The sequence below is a fragment of the Orcinus orca genome, chromosome 15, assembly GCF_937001465.1.
Source record: "Orcinus orca chromosome 15, mOrcOrc1.1, whole genome shotgun sequence".
In the NCBI taxonomy this organism is placed as follows: domain Eukaryota; kingdom Metazoa; phylum Chordata; class Mammalia; order Artiodactyla; family Delphinidae; genus Orcinus; species Orcinus orca.
Window position 1 is genome coordinate 13,952,420 of NC_064573.1, and position 17,586 is coordinate 13,970,005.

General features: G+C 40.9%; 1 protein-coding gene across 2 annotated transcripts in view; it reads right to left on the reverse strand.

Annotated features, from left to right (window-relative positions):
• CDH20 (cadherin 20) overlaps positions 1 to 17,016 on the reverse strand; it is a 215,120-nt gene extending 198,104 nt beyond the window's left edge. For both annotated transcript variants that reach the window (XR_007471696.1, XM_004268060.3), the window contains exon 1: positions 16,891 to 17,016. The gene's annotated coding sequence lies outside the window, so the exon portion shown is untranslated. The remainder of the gene's footprint in view (positions 1 to 16,890) is intronic.
• Between the last annotated feature and the right edge of the window lie 570 nt (positions 17,017 to 17,586).

The following is a 17,586-nucleotide window of genomic DNA, read 5'->3' on the forward strand; positions in this document are numbered from 1 at the left end:
TGAAGTCAGACAGCCTGATTCCTCCAGCTCCATTTTTCTTTCTCAAGATTGCTTTGGCTATTCAGGGTCTTTTGTGTCTCCATACAAATTTTAAGATTTTTTTCTTCTAGTTCTGTGAAAAATGCCATTGGTAGTTTGATAGGGATTGCATTGAGTCTGTAGATTGCCTTGGGCAGTATAGTCATTCTGACAATATTGATTCTTCAAAACCAGACAAAGACACCACAATAAAAGAAAATTACAGACCCATATCACTGCTGAACATAGATGCAAAAATCCTCAACAAAATACTAGCAATCTGAATCCAACAATACACTAAAAGGATCATACACCATGATCAAGTGGGATTTATCCAAGGGATGCAAGGATTTTTCAATATCTGCAAATCAATCAGTGCGATACACCACATCAACAAATTGAAGAATAAAAACCATATGATCACCTCAATAGTTGCAGAAAAAGCTTTTGACAAAATTCAACACCCATTTATCATAAAAACTCTCCATAAAGTGGGAATAGAGGGAACATACCTCAACATAATAAAGGCCATATATGACAAATGTATAGGTAACATCATACCCAATGGTGAAAAACTGAAAGCATTTCCTCTAAGATTGGGAACAGGACAAGGATGTCCACTCTTGCCACTCTTATTCAACATAATTTTGGAAGTCCTAACCATGGCAATCAGAGAAGAAAAAGAAATAAAAGGAATTTAAATTGGAAAAGAAGTAAAACTGTCACTGTTTGCAGATAACATGATACCATACATAGAAAATCCTAAAGATGCTACCAGAAAACTACTAGACCTCATCCATGAATTTGGTAAAGGTGCAGGATACAAAATTAATACACAGAAATCTGTTGTATTTCTATACACTAACAATGAAAGATCAGAAAGAGAAAGTAAAGAAACAATCCCATTTACCATCACATCAAAAAGAATAAAATACCTAGGAATAAACCTACCTAAGGAAACAAAAGATGAAAATTATAAGATGCTGATGAAAGAAATCAAAGATGACACAAACAAATGGAAAGATATACTATTTTTGTTGGCTAGATATTGTATAGAGGCAAACTACACATAGTCCCTATGTTCTTCTGATAATATTTGCAGTTAGCATTTATTGTGTTTCCTGTGTTTTAGTGAAGGTGCAAATACTTTATATAGATAATTCAATATTATTCCTTTGAGATTGGCATTATTACTCCCAGTTTTCAAATGAGTGAGCTTGCTTAGAAAGATGAAGTTAACTTGTCCAGGAATTTAAGTAACTTGTTCAGGGAGAGTCAGGAACAGTGATTTAAAGCAACCAGACTCCAACGCTATTGACTAATCCTCCAACCAATGCTGCAGGAGCTTATCATCAGATGGAGAGATGGACACCCCCGTTCACAGAATGTGGGATGGGTTGTGGTCAGTGGTTCTCGATGTATGATCCTGGAACCAGGATCATCAGCTGTACCCAGATTGTCTGATTCCTGAGACAATGCACTTACTATTACACAGCATTGCTATGTTGTGTCTTCTGAGAGTCATCAAGGAATTTGCATTTCATGGTATAGGTAACATGGAATTACTGACAATTATTACCCCTCCGCAATGCCACCAAATCAGGGAGTTCACCTAAACACCAAAATCCTTCTTAGTAATAAAGAAAGGGTTGTGAGCTACATCAGAGACTGACCAGGTGCTAATGAGTCCCATTTCCTCTTCCTGGGCACACAGAAAGAGTACATTTCCCAGTCTCCCTGTTATCTTTGGGTCATGTGGCAGGGTTCTGGCCAAAGAAAGGCAGCTGGAAGTGGCATTACCATTTTCGTTACTAACTAGAAAACATTCTGAAACATCCTTCACACTTTGTCTTTGCCTCTCTGCTAACTTTGGGCAAAATTCTCTGCCCCCTAGGTGAGGCGGAGCTACAAGGTGGAATCAGCCTGAGTTTCTGAGTCACTGCTTGGAGAGAAAGTTCAGAAGGTCCACCTGACATGAAATTGAACTGTGATGTGAGTAAGAAATAGACTATTACTGTGTTAAATCACTAACATTTGGTGTTTTTGTTATAGCACCTAGCAGATATTACCCTAAATACTACTTACAGCAATGGCCTTGGGCCTTCACACTGCACCCTTTCTCTTTCCAATGCACAACAAGCTTCAGTTGTCCACTCCATAACTACCTTGACATATCAGCTTGAGACGCCTGGGAGTCCAGCTCTAGAACCAAGGGGATTATTGAAGGGAGTACAGTCTTGTTAGAAAGTTAAATGGCCTGCTAGAAGATGAGAATAGAGGCATGGAGACCACCAATAATTTTAAGCTAGAAATTTAAACAAAAATGACAAGGGATAGAACATAAAGCAGTAGAACGGAGAGAAAAACCTAGATTCTTCAGATATTTTGTAAGACTTAACAGCAATAGACATTGCTAAACAACATGAAATTCAGTGGCCACCTAAGCAGTACAGAGGCACTTTGGCAGGGAAGGGGGAGGGGGCACTGAATGGTATTGGCAAGAACAATGGCATGTGGTCCTGGAATCCAGTCTCAGGTTAGTCAACTACTGTGTGACCACTGCGGAAGTCACTTAAACTCAGTGGGTTCAAATAGCGTTCAGGGATTCCTTAATGCTTGAGTCACTCTAAATGTGACAAAACAATAATAAGCTTTATTGGTTAAAATGTCACTTTTAAGGACTGAATGTATATGTCCGCCTCAGATTCATATGTTGAAACCCTAACTACCCAGTGTGGCTATATTTGGAATAAGGAAGTAATTAGGTTAAATGAGGTCATAAGGGTGGAGCCCTAATCCCACAGGATTAGTGTCCTTATAAGAAGAGACACTAGAACTCTCCCCTCCTCTCCCCTCTTCTCCTCTCCCCTCCTCTCTCTCTATCTCTACTTCTGTCTCTAGACACATACACCCGTGCATGCGCACGCGTGCACACACAAAGAAGAGGTCTCCAAGGGAGAGCCCTCACTAGACACCAACTCTGCTGGCACCCTGATCTTGGACTTCCATTTTCACCCCCCAGCCTGTGCTATTTTGTTATGGCAGCCTGAGCAGTCTGATATGTGACCTTTGCCCTGATTCTCTAGTCATCCATTTAAATCATCAGCTCATGTTCATTTGTGAAGATATAAACCAGATTACATTGTGGCAAGCTACGGTGTGAGATTGATCAAAATATCCAATTTTGATATTTTCTTTTATCACATGCATGTGGCTATTTAGGAGTTTATATAGCACTTTGGTCTTATTTGGGATGTTGCTGCATTTGGTTTTTAGTCTTGGTTTGGAGAGGTATGGCTTGAATGAACACGTTCTGATTCTCGGTGCAGAACCTGTAGGTACTGAATCTGTAGATATCCACGGAAAAATTATTGTTACTGTACTGTGTAGGAGAGAATCTCTAAAAAGTTCATGCTAACAGCATTGAAAAGGGTATACTTCTTTACATGGTCAAAAACAGAATGGAGTCATTACAGAAGCTGTAGGAAACACTCATTATGAACTCAAATTCCTTCTAAATTAGCCTATTTCCTGGATGTCTCATATTCAGATATCTCATCCTGGGAAGACGTATTTAGAGAAGTACTTGTAAATGAGTATTTCAAACTGCTAATGGTTAATAAATTTCTCCAGTTTTCCCTGGGAAGTGCCAATCTCCAGGACCTAACTCCACCTGCTCATTTTGGATTTGGGTTGGATTTGCTCGTAGGAGGCAGATGGTGAAGGTCAGACAGAAGATTTTTTACCTGGTAGGATACAGAGAACATATTTGCCAGAATGCCACCTGGTGCATGGAATTCGGAGATGGACACCATGGCTAGTTGTTCTGGTAATTCCGATGTTTCTTACAGCCAAGCCTAAAGAGCACATGTTTCAACTTTTGCAGTCTTCAACCTTTAAAGCACAGCCCACATGCAGTTTAAAAATAAGTTTTCTTTCACCAGCATGTCACAAAGCTATACCTATATTCCAAGGAGTAAACATAAGTGTAATTATTCACATGCATTTTTTAAGAGTTGAAAACTTTCCCTTTTCCACACAATTCTACTTTACTGCTCCTTCTCAAGGCCCTTCCTAACTTTCCTTTTTCTCTCCTAGTGCTAGTTGTACTCTCGTGCCCCTCACCTTCTACCTTTGTGGCTCCTCCTTTCCTGAAATGGCAATGACCCTCTGGAGTTCTCATTTTTCTGTGACTGTGTCGATCAATGAGCTGAGGGGAGTGTGGACTTAGAACATTCCCAGCATCGAGCTGGCACAGCAGAATGTTTCAAGGTGGAAAAGAAAAAATGTTTCAGGGATATCATAAAGCACCAGGCCATTGATGTTGATGAGCCCTCACCGTTCAGAGCAGGGAGCTCTGTGCTGTAGAAAAGGAAAATACCGCATCTCTCCTTTGAAGAAGTTATGACTCTTATGGGGGAGAGAAAATATACACCTGAGACAAGAACCATCACTGGTAAAAACAGCATCTCACGTGGTGCAGAAATGTAATTTGGTGTAGGGGAGAACAACAGAGTCTTGGGGGTGGGGCAGAAAAATCTATAGCTAATGGTGGTCTCCTTCAGGAAGATAAGTTTTGAGTCATCTTTTGGGAAAAAGGATCAGACATAGGTCCCCAAAAATGTGGTTTCTTCAAGAAGAGGGGGTGACGAGCAAGGCTGTGGCAGAAACAGGGGACCGAAGGAAGATTAAGGAAAGTGACTTCTTTGTCTTGGAAGCTCTGTATTTTCATTTAAAAACTTTTGTTGAAACCTAAAATGTTCCAGTGGACGAAATAAATAATATGAAATCAATTGTAGCCAAGAGAAGGGTTGTTGGCAGATGCTGCTGAAAACATGAACTAGCACATGTGGAATTAATTTGCAAAGGCAAAACTCTCTTCACCCAGGAGGTATCTTAATTGCTATAGTCATCAGCTAATGAAACTATATTGGGTTCTTTAAATGCATAGAACACTGGAGGGAGGACAAATAATAATAATTGGCTAAAAAATACACCGTGAATTTTAAGGAAACGTTAGCAACATGTCCATCTGAAAAGGAAGAGAAACATGGTCTATGGAATTTCTCAAAGTCTCTAAAAAGCTATGTTTCCCCTTCTTAATGTTATTGAGAAAACTCTAGATTATCCTGGAGGGAGGCCATGTGAGGAGAGGGTAGAGAAGAGATAAGACATACTGTGGCTGCTCCGAGGAAGATCATTATTTCAAGTTTATTGACAGCATCTCATCTCCTTAATTATAGCTTTGTTGACAGCTATTCACTTTGCATGCACGGGATCCTTTTGAAACAATTTGTATTCCAACTTGCCTTGGAACCAGAGAAATATTTAAGAGAGATGGTGTTTTTTGTTTTTGTGTTTTTGATAGCGGTAAAGAGTCTGGGGTCTGTCAGACCTGGGGTTGTGTCACTGGGGCAACTTCCTGGGTTAACCCTCTCAGCACCTCCTCCTATTTCTTGCCCTCCAACCCACACATTTATAAAATCACGGGAGCTCTAAGGGGATAGGAAGCAAGAGCAAGAATACAACCAACGAACCATCCAGTTATCTGGCGTCCTCAGCAGAAAGTAAGCTCAGCTCTGCTCTGGTGAGTATGGCCCACAAGCACCCCAGGACAAGTAGGGAGGAGCTGAGCTAAGAAAGGAGGGGGAAAAAGAGAAGTGTCTAAGCTTGGGCATCTAGACTTCACTTATGAGATTTCCTTATGTTTTTTTTTTTTCCATATAGGCTTATTTATTTGTGTTTTTTTTTAAGTAAAATGAGTTTATTTATTCCTTCAAGAATGCATTAAAAAATCATCTTCAATGTTCCTATTGAGATTTCCTTATCTTTTTAAAAACTGAATTGCTAGATCCCCAGGCTTACCCGTATTCAAGTCAAAGGCCAAAAACTCTTCTTTAGTCAACTATAAATGATTTGGAATCATTTATAATTTTGCGTAATCCTGACCTCCTGTTCTCTCAATTAGGGTAGCTAATGGTCATTGAATTAAACTATGCAGTTAACCTCATATCTACCTAGATTTCCCTTTTATGCCAAGCCTCAAAGAGAAATGTATGTGTCAAACTTGCATTTTATTTTAGCATTTTTGTGTTCCTTGAAAAATTCTACTTACACTCGTAAATAAAGAATACTTGTCAGAAGCTATGCTTTTCAATATTTTAAAAAACAATTTTTCTGGGCTCCTTCCATAAATTGTTTATTGTTCAATATGGCTGTGACTTTTTGATGCACTTACTTATTTTTGACGTCTTTAATTTGGCTTAAATATTTCTTTTACCCAGCACCAAATGTATGAAAGTTTTCCTTTTATCTTAAAGGTGCAAGAGTTATCGTTGGTATCTTCTGTAGGACGTGAATAATAGTAGGGTTGGATAGGAAAGGGAAGGTAACATCTCTTTTAACTTGAAGGCTGCATATTATAATGAAACAAACTCCTAAAATGACACATTTCCTCTCTACCCTATGATATTATAAGGCCATGCCTTTGTAGTCACTCTTTTTCTCCTCTGTACTTCCTTTACTCCTGGCCCACTTATTCAGATCCCTTAGCCAGTGACTTCTAAAGGTGCCATGACTTAAGGCCGTCTATGCTTCTCAGAACTGTAAATGAGGGTACAGATTGATGCCACTTGGCTTTTGACACACATTGACTCAAGGAGCTTGAAGTCCAGGGTCAGGTACTGGCAGCAGCATTTGCCTGGTACATTCTTCAGTGCTTGTCGATGTCTCCTTCCCAGGTCAGTTCCTAATTTTTTCTGTCCAAATCCCCTGAATAACCTATCAGATCCTACATTCTGAGTAGCTCACATATGATTGAAGACATGGTTTCATGGTTTCACTCTCTATGTTCCATAATTCTTCGAGTTGTAGAGATGTTTCCCATGACTCATGTTCATTTAGGAGACGTCTTGGTTCTTGATTTAGAATATTTCCCACCATGAAGTATATTGAGAACACTCTTTTTATAAGAGTTTCCCTTTATGGAATAATGTAAAAACCTGCAGGGAAATTTGTGAATAAAACAGTGCGCTAATCTCCATTCCACTTCACAAAGTCATATAAATGTTTTTCAAGCCACAATTTGACATGGTAGAATGACACCCTGATGAGAATATGTTATGGTAAGAGGCTCAGCAAGGCAATTATTTTAGGCATGAGCCTTGCTGGGCTGTGAACATACAGCACAAGACTATTTCATTATCAGCAGATGACTTCGATCATCCTCTTCTTGGCACTGCAAGCCACAGGGCTCAGTGAAGCCTCCTTCCTTTTGGCAAAACAGCTGCCCTGAAGAGAGCTGCATAAAATGCCACTTTAAGTTCTATAAGTGCTTGGACCCCCGCTTACAATGGCCTTGATGTTTTGCAAGAAAGATAAATATAGAATTATGGACTTCAATAAGTGCTGAAGTCATGTAAGCACTAGGGTAGCAATAAGTTTAGAAAGCAAATGCAGAAGAGTGTTTTAAGTCTTTAGCCAATTGTTGTCTGGAATGGTGGGCATGAAGCAGTACTTCCTAAGAACAGGAAGTCACCAGATTTAATTTGCAAAGTTGAAGTTATCTTCAGGTAAATCTGAGTTACAAATGGGCTGAATCCATTGCTCTCTGGCAGAATGCTTTAGAGCTTTTCAGCATCATTTTGGCACTGAAATAATAAAGGCAGAGGAAGTAGTTTTAAAATCAGTTTGGTTTTGTGAAATATCCAATAAGATAATTGTAAGACAGAAGATCATCCAACAGGATAATCGTGATCAGAAGAGAGCCTGATCTTTAATGATATAATTGGGTCAAATAACTTGACCATTAGAATTTCCAAATTTATGGAAATTCACGGTCCCGTTTTCACACTAGTACTTTCAGCCTGGAGACCTGAGTTCTAATTCTCTAATTTACAGAACAGTGTCTGAAATTCCAATACCAAGCTTTCGTCTAAAGACATCTAAAAAAAAAAAACCAAACCCTAAAACCCTATTTTGCTTATTTACTTAAAGTTGACTCATAGCATTGCACTATTTGAAGGGAGCAACATCATGGATAATAGAAAAAGCAAATAATTTTTTAAATGACGTATTTTAGTCTTTGAAAGGTGTTTTAGGTATTTGCGTTTAAATTAGCCACATGTCTCAACTCTAGAAATTGCCAACGTTTCAAACAAAATAGTGTACTCCTCCTGAAAGGATGAGGTGGTGTGCTACAGTAGTTATATTCATCTGAAAGGCATGTTTTTGAGCCCCTCAGAGGCCAGTGGCTATTTTCTATAGATATGACGCAGGTAGAGCGTGATGCATGGAACAGAATAGGACATTTCAGGTGCCCCTGACCAAGACAAAGCAAAGACAGGATCGACTCATCCCTGGAAAATGTGGGTGTCAAGAGGCCTGAGTTTGAGTTCCAGCTCTGCTTTTCCTTAACTGAGATAGGCCTTGGGCAGGCCACTCGATCTCTACATGGTTTGTTTTCCTCATCGGCATTGTTCACCGTTCATCTTATTAGATACAGCCCATCCAATCAGCCTTTTTGATCATATTTCTTCATGTAACGTATCATCTATTCCTCTGGTTTCACTAAAGTTATAAATATGGTCAGCATACTGTCAGGTGCACATCAATGCCTCTAATTAAAGGAAAATGTAATACCTGTCAAGTCTAAACAGAGGCCTGCGATAGAGCGTCCAAAACCTATACTAGGTTAACCATAATTTCGGTCATTTATTAAAGAAGTATTTATTGAGCACTGACTATGTGCAAGGTATAATGTTGGGTTCAGGGGGTATTAAGATGAACAAGAGGGTTCCCATCCCTGTTCTCTTGGAACCTGGAGTCTACTGGACAATCTGTTAATTGGCATTTCTGGGTACTATGGCTTAAAACTTTTTCAACCATTATACTGATCTTCGTTGGTACAAAAATATAATCACAGCACTCTTTTGATCCAAAGGCTCTCTTTGGGCTCCAAATGAAACAAGTTTAGTAGGAACAGAACTGATACTAATAAATGCATGTTGACTTAATTTTTCTCCCAAAGTTTTGTCTCTTTTTTTTTTTAAAACAAATCATCTATAACGTGGCTAACATAACTATGAGACGTACCTATATTATTATTTAGAAAATGAATGACCTAACCTTAAGTTGAAAATGTGTGCAAAATAAGCAATACATGGAGGTTGAACTTTGCTCTGTGGCAGTGGTTCCTGATCGGGGTAATTCTGCTCCCCAGGGGACACGTGACAATGCCTGGAGACATTTTTGGTTTCGCGACTGAGAGGATGCTACTGGCAATTTGATCTCCAAATGTTTGCCAGCCCGATGAATCAGATGATAGCCTCTGTGCTTAGCTGCCTGAAGTATTACACTGAGGTGTTGAACTGCTAAATGGATTAATTTTTTAATGACTACTCAAGGATTTTATTTCCAAATGTGAGTATGCCTCATATATTTAGACTGAATAAATGTTCCCAATATTATTGAGATGAATGCATAGCCTAAGGATAAAGGTAGATACAACTGTAACACTTCAAAACTATAACTTTAATGAAGATGTGCTTTGACTGCTATATTCTATTTGCTTTAAATACAATTTGTAGTGAGATTAACGATAGCAAATAATAACAAAAATCTTATTTAATATTTATTTATAAGATGAGCATCCTTGGGAGTTCTTGCCAGTTTGTGCAAAAAGTATGGCACAGATTTAGAGTCTTATTTAATATCCAAAAAAGGGTTACAAGACATATGCTCTCAAGTGTGGCTTCTTCTTTCAATGATGTGATGATGATGCCTTTGCAAATTCATACTTCAGATGAGGCCTTTGATGCAGGGGATCAAGTGATTTGAAAAAGAGAGATACTGGAACTTGTCTTGTTTTTTTTTTTTTTAACATCTTTATTGGAGTATAATTGCTTTACAATGGTGTGTTAGTTTTCTCCTTTATAACAAAGTGAATCAGTTACACATATACATATGTTCCCGTATCTCTTCCCTCTTGCGTCTCCCTCCTTCCCACCCTCCCTATCCCACCCCTCTAGGTGGTCACAAACCACCTAGCTGATCTCCCTGTGCTATGAGGCTGCTTCCCACTAGCTATCTATTTTACGTTTGGTAGTGTATATATGTCCATACAAATACAAATAAAATGAAGATAAGGGAACCTTTGGGTCTGTGTAAGGGTGGGCACAGAGATGAGTGTAATGTTCAGTTGGTTTTCCCCCAAACTTAAAAAGTGGGAAGTAGGTGATACTGCCCATTCTACATGTCTACTCAAAACATTTGCATAGAAAAAGATAGTAGATGTGAAGACTGAGTGTTCACTTCCATCTGTTTGATACTCTTATCAGAGTGCTAATAATTTTTCAAATTAAAAAACACCTATTTGGTTGCCTTTAGAAATTACATCTAAATGAAATTCCTTTAGCCAATTTCTAATTAAATTGCTAAATGAAATTACTTCTGTTGGTTTTTGAAAACAAATTATAGTAAGTTCATTGATTATTTATAATATGTGAAAATTAACCCCATATTAGGAATTGATAGGGGATTCAAAGTCATTAGCTTTATAAAATGAAAGAAAGTAATAATGAATATGATCTAAAATGTACGTTATTCCTTCAGAAAAAATATTATGTATACAATATCTTTAACCACAAATTTTTATAAATACATCTAAAATACTTATGCTCAACTGTACTCTTAAAATGTGTATCCAGCAATTTACATCAGCTACTATCTAATAAACTCTGTTTCAATTTACTGGTGGAAAGTGGAAACCAAAGTTTGGTTCCATCCAAGGATATCAGCTAGGTAACAAACAAGCTGCACTGCACATCTTCCCATCCTATTTTGACCACAACCTTAGCACCAATCCTGGTAAACAACTGCCTCTGGGAACAAGGGGTAATTGAATCTTCATGCTAATTCTAGCCTGGTTTTCTCTTGACTGTTAGCTTCCAATTATGCCAACATACCACACTGTGTTCTGTTCTCTAGGAAAACACTAAGACCATCTTGTTCTTTCAACTAAGGTCAGACCTAAAAGAAAAAGAAAACAGTCTGATGATTTACCTATAGACATTTCAGTTCCTTATGGGCACCTGTTTTTCATTTTGGTGGAAGGTCAACATAGCTTGTTTTAGTTATAAATCAGGTGCAGGGGCAGATAAATGTAAGTATATTGGGCAGAAGTAATTTCATTGTAGGTTTCTGTCCTCCCGCGGGAGGTTGAACACTGCTGCAGTTGCATGGTTGGGCTTGACCATTTGGCCGTATGTCAAACAAACTTCTATGACAACCAGAGGTAGCCATTGCCTTGGAATGAAATTATTATTTTATTAATTACCCTTTAATTAGTTGCCATAGCAGCCTTTTAGTCATAATAGGTCTAATAGTACTTCAAAGGTGGAATCTGTGTGACGGCTTCTTGAAAATAATAACCATTTGGTGGAGTGCCATCTTTGCTATGAAGAGATACTGTGCATTTTTATCAACTTAGGTATATACATAAACATACTTAGTGGCTAGGTGAAACTAGAGAAGAGGAAAGCCTTTAAGTTTTTCCTCTTTTTTTACCTCCCTCATACCCAGACCAGAATATTGCCAGTAATTATGACTACTGGTCACAGGCATATCTTGCCAGTTTAGAGAAAGAATTTGAAGCAACAAAGATCATTCAACTATTTGACATATTATAAATTCATCTATCTTGGAAATTCCATTAATTCAATTTTATTTTCCTTATAAAAAATGAAATCAATAGATATTTAATGAGAATCTACTATGTGTAAGATTCCAGCTAGGAACTATGGAACTATAAAGAAATATCTCTTCCATATAAGATACCTCTTTACTCTTAACGTGGTCATGGCATTTGTTGGAATAAATTTTAAACTTTTGATCAGATTGTCAAACATTCTTATAAATAGCAAAAATACTCCCATTTCAGGCAATGCTGTGTGTGTCTTTGACATTTGAACTTTGCATGGTATTTGCATGACCAGCCCTTACTGCTTTGGAAGAAGAAATAAGCTGTATTGCTATAACTTTACTTTGCATATATTTAAAAGATCTAACAGTTTATAGCTTCCCTTACTCTTTTATTGTAGTTATTCATTGATGTACTCCCACACCAAATGTTTGTTCTTTTATGATTCCTTAAACTTAAAAAAAAATTATATATACCTTGAGGCAAATTGGACCATATCTGTTTTGCACTGCACTTGAGTGATGCTTTGATTTGAATATTCTTAGGGTTCTAAAATTAAGTTAATCCATATGTAATTAGGAATATTCTTAACTAGACAGTCCTGGTTAGCAGGAGATTGGCAGTTTATTCTGAAAATCTATTTAGCAAACCATGAATAGCAAATTAAATGAGAAAAGGCTAAATTTCTCTTTAAAATGGATTGTTTCCATAATTTAATGTGGCAATATGATTTTCTATTTTTAATTGCTGTAGACAGTGCATTTTGTAAAGTAGAATTTTGTCTTCGGAAAACTCGATAGTTCCGTAATTTTGTACCACTTATGCTTTTTTAACATTTCAGTAAGTTTTCTTCCTTTGCAATCTCTTTTGATTCATGATGGATAAAAGAAACTAAAGGTTAGTAAGGACAGTTTTGTACCTCTTAAACTGAGACAAAATGAATATATCTTGGAGAAACTAAGTATTTCTCTCTATTGAGACTTTATGACCTTATGTAATTTATTATGCTTTCTTTGTAACATAGTGCGTTTATTCCCAGAACAATTATACTTAATGTCGACACTTAAAAATGTTCCTTTTTAAAATTCAAATAAAGAGAATTTGCTCCATATTCTATGTCAATATTGGGATTCAGGGAGGGTTTGAACTTAATGAATACATGGTTCTTCCTTTCCTCCACCCCAGACACCAGGTACTTAATGCTCTCTATTCCCTTGCTCATTTCTTCATTGTAGAAGTCATTTCAGAAGGGATTTATGACAGTGCCATCTTTTAGTAAATAACAGTAAGTCACAGTCTACTGCCTGTAATAACTGTAGATGCTCAGCCTTTATCACTTAAAATACATTTTCTTTTGTCTCTAAATTAGTATGAAAATACAGAGGAGGCTGTTTCTTCAATTAAATGTGAAAGATTAATCACTACGCAATTTATTTCACAATAGAATATAATTAAACATCAAAAATGGAATATTTACTTCTTAAACTTTATATGTCTATGAAAAAAGTGTTGGAGAAGCACAAAAATCTAGTGCTATTTGCATATATTTTGATTGAGCTGACACTAAGGTTTGCACATAATAAATCTATTAATTAACACTGGAGTTACCTAATGCACTCATTCCCATTGTAGTTTCCCATGCTGATTTTAGAAGATGAGAAATTTTGTCCATAACCAGAGTAGAACCTGGAGTGGGAAAAATGGCAGCAAGGGATCTTAGATCGCCAGCGTTCTCAGTGTTCTGTGGATATGAATATACTTAAAAAAAAAAAATAAAACTAGTCAGGATTTTCCTAAATACCATCAGAGTAAAATAAGTGAAGATAAAAGTGATGTGTTACTTTTCCATTTCTCCCTTGCTCTTATTTTCGCTGCTCTGTCCTACTGATTACAACACAACCAGATCAGAATGAACAATTAACTGTCTAATTATTCTAGTCACACCAGCCCACAATGAAATCTTTATTCTGTGTTTACAGCAATCTTTGGCAGAGGCTGTCTTGCTGTTTCTAAACTAAGAAGAACTGCCCTTTGGCTCCTCTCGGCATCAGCTGCCTTGGTTTCAGCCTTGGTTGCCAATAATCAGACTTCTTTTTCTTCCAAAGTGGACATTTTTTTAAGGTTGAAAAGACCTATTCTCATCATCCCCCCATATATTCTGGCTGATTTATGTTCTAGCTACTGCAGCTCTTCCTTCCGTATCTCTTTACATTTTTCCTCTCTCCATAGAACACCATCAGGCAGAACCCCATTTTAAGTCCCAAACTGTAGAAAATGCTTAACCAAACAGTGCTCACTACTATGAGGGAAAGAAAAATACAACTGCTGGTTTATGAGTAGAGGGAAGTCAAGGAAATCCCTCCTGCTTTTCTAAACTGCTAATTTTCTAGCTCAAAAGGCATTCAATAACTTCTCCACCAGGGGAAAACATACCCACTTTTCAGTGGCTCTCTTGATTACTTCCAGCTATGTACTTAAATTTGCTAACAGCTGCACGTCTCTGAGAAGCTTCAGACCTTGGGGAATATTTACAAATATATAAGGGACTAAGAGAGTACATCTGAATCTTTTTGAAAAGGCAAGGGAAACTATTGCACTGTACAGGCAGGGAGAGAGAATTTAACAGCCATCGAAGGATAAGAGCAAGGCAATACCTTTACCAAAGGGAGGAGGGCAAAACACCTTGGTTAGCCCTCTTTGGAACATCTGATCAAGTTCTAGTCCTGAAATAGAGGGCAGACAACAGCCGGTGCTGGGTCTATTGCCCTATACTGCTCAACTGTTTTTTTCCAGAACATTTCCCTGCTCTGCAAGGATGATAGCATCTTTCTTCCCATTCCAGTCTCCAAATCCTATGTGATGGTTCCCCTAACAACCCTTCCATCCTGCCTCTCAGCCCCCAGCACTTCCTACATTCCCATTGCCTTTCCTGTGAGAACTGGGTCATAAAATTTTACTGGGGAGAAAGGTAGAAGGGGGCGTTTCAGTAGTATAAACACTGATTAAATTCCCGGGCAACTTTCCGCAAATGAAAGATAATTTTTCTACAAGTATGCACAAGAAAGTCAAGAATGCTGTCATTTTTATGTTTGTACTTTCCTTTTCTATTTTAATTTTACACTGCCACATGGCACACATGCTAAAAATGTATCTCCGTAACCTGCAGTTTAGCAAACTTTCCACAAAACATTAAAATTGAATATTTTATAGACTGTCCTTTCCCAGGATGCTCAAAGCATTTTTGGGATACACAATTAAATCATCTCACCCCCACAACTGTCCTATTAGAAAGGCACGGCTGCTCGTGCATTGGCAAATAGGGAAAATCAGAAGCACTGGCAAGAAAAGGTCATACCAAAGTCAATGGCAACAGCCGAAAGTAGACTCTGAGAGCTTGGTTCCAATTTAAACTACTTCCCATTTGCTCTTCATTTGTCTCTCTCTTTTCTCTGGCAGGAAGGGATGTGGCCAGCAAGGAGGCTTGACCTCATCTCCTGTACTTGGCTTAACTCTGACACACTGTTCTCCCACACTCTTGCCCTGTTTTCTGCGTCATCAGCTGGCCAAGCCTGCACCCTGGAGCAGCTCTGACCAGGGCCAAGCCAAGAGGAGGTGACCGCAGGTGCCCTTGTGGCTGCCTCGGGTGTTGGGAACTGGAGTCTGCCCCTGCCAGGTAACATGCCCAGTGGGATTGCGAGGGTCACGACAAGAGAAAAATGAATTTCCAGATTGTATAAATAAATGAAAAGAAAAAGCTGGGTCAAGTATAGGTTCGAAACTGGCAATACCTCCACCGTTCCGGAGCCAGATGAGGCTGAGGAAGGTGAGCCCATAGAAATATAACATTCATCTTTAGCGTTGGTGCAAGCACATTGTGAAGTTGCGACTTTTTGTTTCTGTTGTTCTTAGGTAGATCCAATTCCTTAGCTGGGTCCCTGGCTCCGCCACAGCTCTGAGGAGTAATTTTCCTTGGTGGAGAGGAGCATCAGAGATTAGAGTGGGGTCAAGGGACATTTTTGGGGGGGAGGGGCAGACTTAGTTTCCAGGCGACCTATAACAATCAGAAGAAAAAAATCCTTCCTGGTATTCGTGCCAGTAACAACAGCATTAATAATAGTAATAATAAGGGCAATAATAATGGCACGGTACACTCCGAATCTACTAGGTGACCAACCCCCCAACGCTCTGCTGCTAGCCCTTTGACTCTCTGCCTGGTCTTAGCAGAAAAAAAACCAGCTCTGGCGCTGCCTCCGGGCTGCCCTCCAGGTTCCAGCTTCCACCCCCCACCCCCCCACACCCCCCGCCGCGAGGTGGATAGCCAGGCAGAGGCTTTTGCTTCGGCGTAAGTCCAGCCCACAGTCTCTCCCTGTTGCTAAGGGCACGTTGCAGCTCCGCGAGAGCGTTTCCTCTACAAATCTGCAACTTTCACCCCATCTGACCCCTCGCCGCCCCCTCACCCCCGACTCTCCCTCCACAGCAACTACAAGGAGCAAAGCCCAAACAACTCGCGCGCAATTCAGAGCTTTCCCTGGGAGTGTCAGGGCCCGGAGACAGGAAATCCGAGGAGTTGGCGATGTCCGGCAGGTGGCGGGGACGCGAGGAGTCACCACCACGTTCTCCTCCCACGGACGAACTCGGGCGTGGGTGCGGACTGGGACCAGCCCCGGGGGCGCCCGATCCTCCCTGGAGCCTAGGTCTCTGGTCCCCGTCCCCGGCGCGCATCCTGGAGCCGGGGACGCGGCCAGCCCTCTCCCACCCGCTGCTGGAGAGAGGCGCAGCCGCCCCGGGGCAAGCGAGGGCGAAGGCTGGGTCAAGAGCCCCAGAGAGCCGCGCTCCTGGGTCTCCGGTCCCCGTCACCCGGGCGCTCAGCTGCGGCTGCTCGCGCGCCGCGCCCTCAGGCTGCTCCACTGCGCTCTAGCTTTCAGAGAACGGCTCCCCAGCCCAGGCAGCTCCTTCACATCCCCTTCCCCCCAGAGTACGAGCAAGTCCAACTCAGACCCGCTCGCAAGCTGGCCGCGGCGGCGGGTAGTTGCGGGCAGAGAGCGGCGCGGAGCCGGACCGCGCGCGGCGCCCGGGGCGGCTTCCCGGGGGAACGGGCTCCGGCGCCCTGCGCAGCCCTGCGCTCGGAGCCCAGGGACAAACGCGCGGGGCCCCACCCGAGATCTCCCCTTTACCTGGCAGGCCCGCGACTCTCCGGGGACGTTCGGTCCAGACTCCTCCGGGGCAGACGTCCGGCTCACATCGCTGCCTCCCCCAGCAGGCAGCCGTGTCCCGCTGGGTCCCTTCGTCCCCGCTCTCGGAGCTGCCCCCGCCCCCCCCCACCCCCCTACCCCCTCCGTCAAAAGTGTCACAGCTTTTCTGCCTTCGGATCTTTCTCAAAGTCTCCGCGCGGTCGCCAGGAGTTGAGCTGCGATGCCAGGCGCGCCAACCCTGCCGATGCACTGCCCCGCCCTTCCGCGGTCCCCTGCGCTCCGCCCGGCCGAGGAGAAGAGCCGCTCGTCGCGGTCACCGTCCCCAGAGCACGGCGCGCGGTCCGCTTCCCCTCCCTCGCGCCTTCTTTAGCCCGAGTGGCTGCCGCCTGCCTGTACCGCGGGTCCTCATTCCCCTGCTCATGAATATTCTGACAGAGGCTAATGCCGTTGAAGTAAATTGAATTGGCCAATTGGTGCCAGGAATGTGCGCTCCTTCCTTCCTAGGAGCTGTCTGGAACCCCACCAGAAGAAAGCAATTAGCGTCTGCTTGGCACCCTGTGGTTTAGACCAGTGAGGGGCAAAATGGGTTAATTCTTTAAACGCAGTTTAGAACCGCATTTACATGTTTAAACTCCTCTATTGGCTGAGAGAGTAAGGAAATGTTAAGAGAGAGAGAGG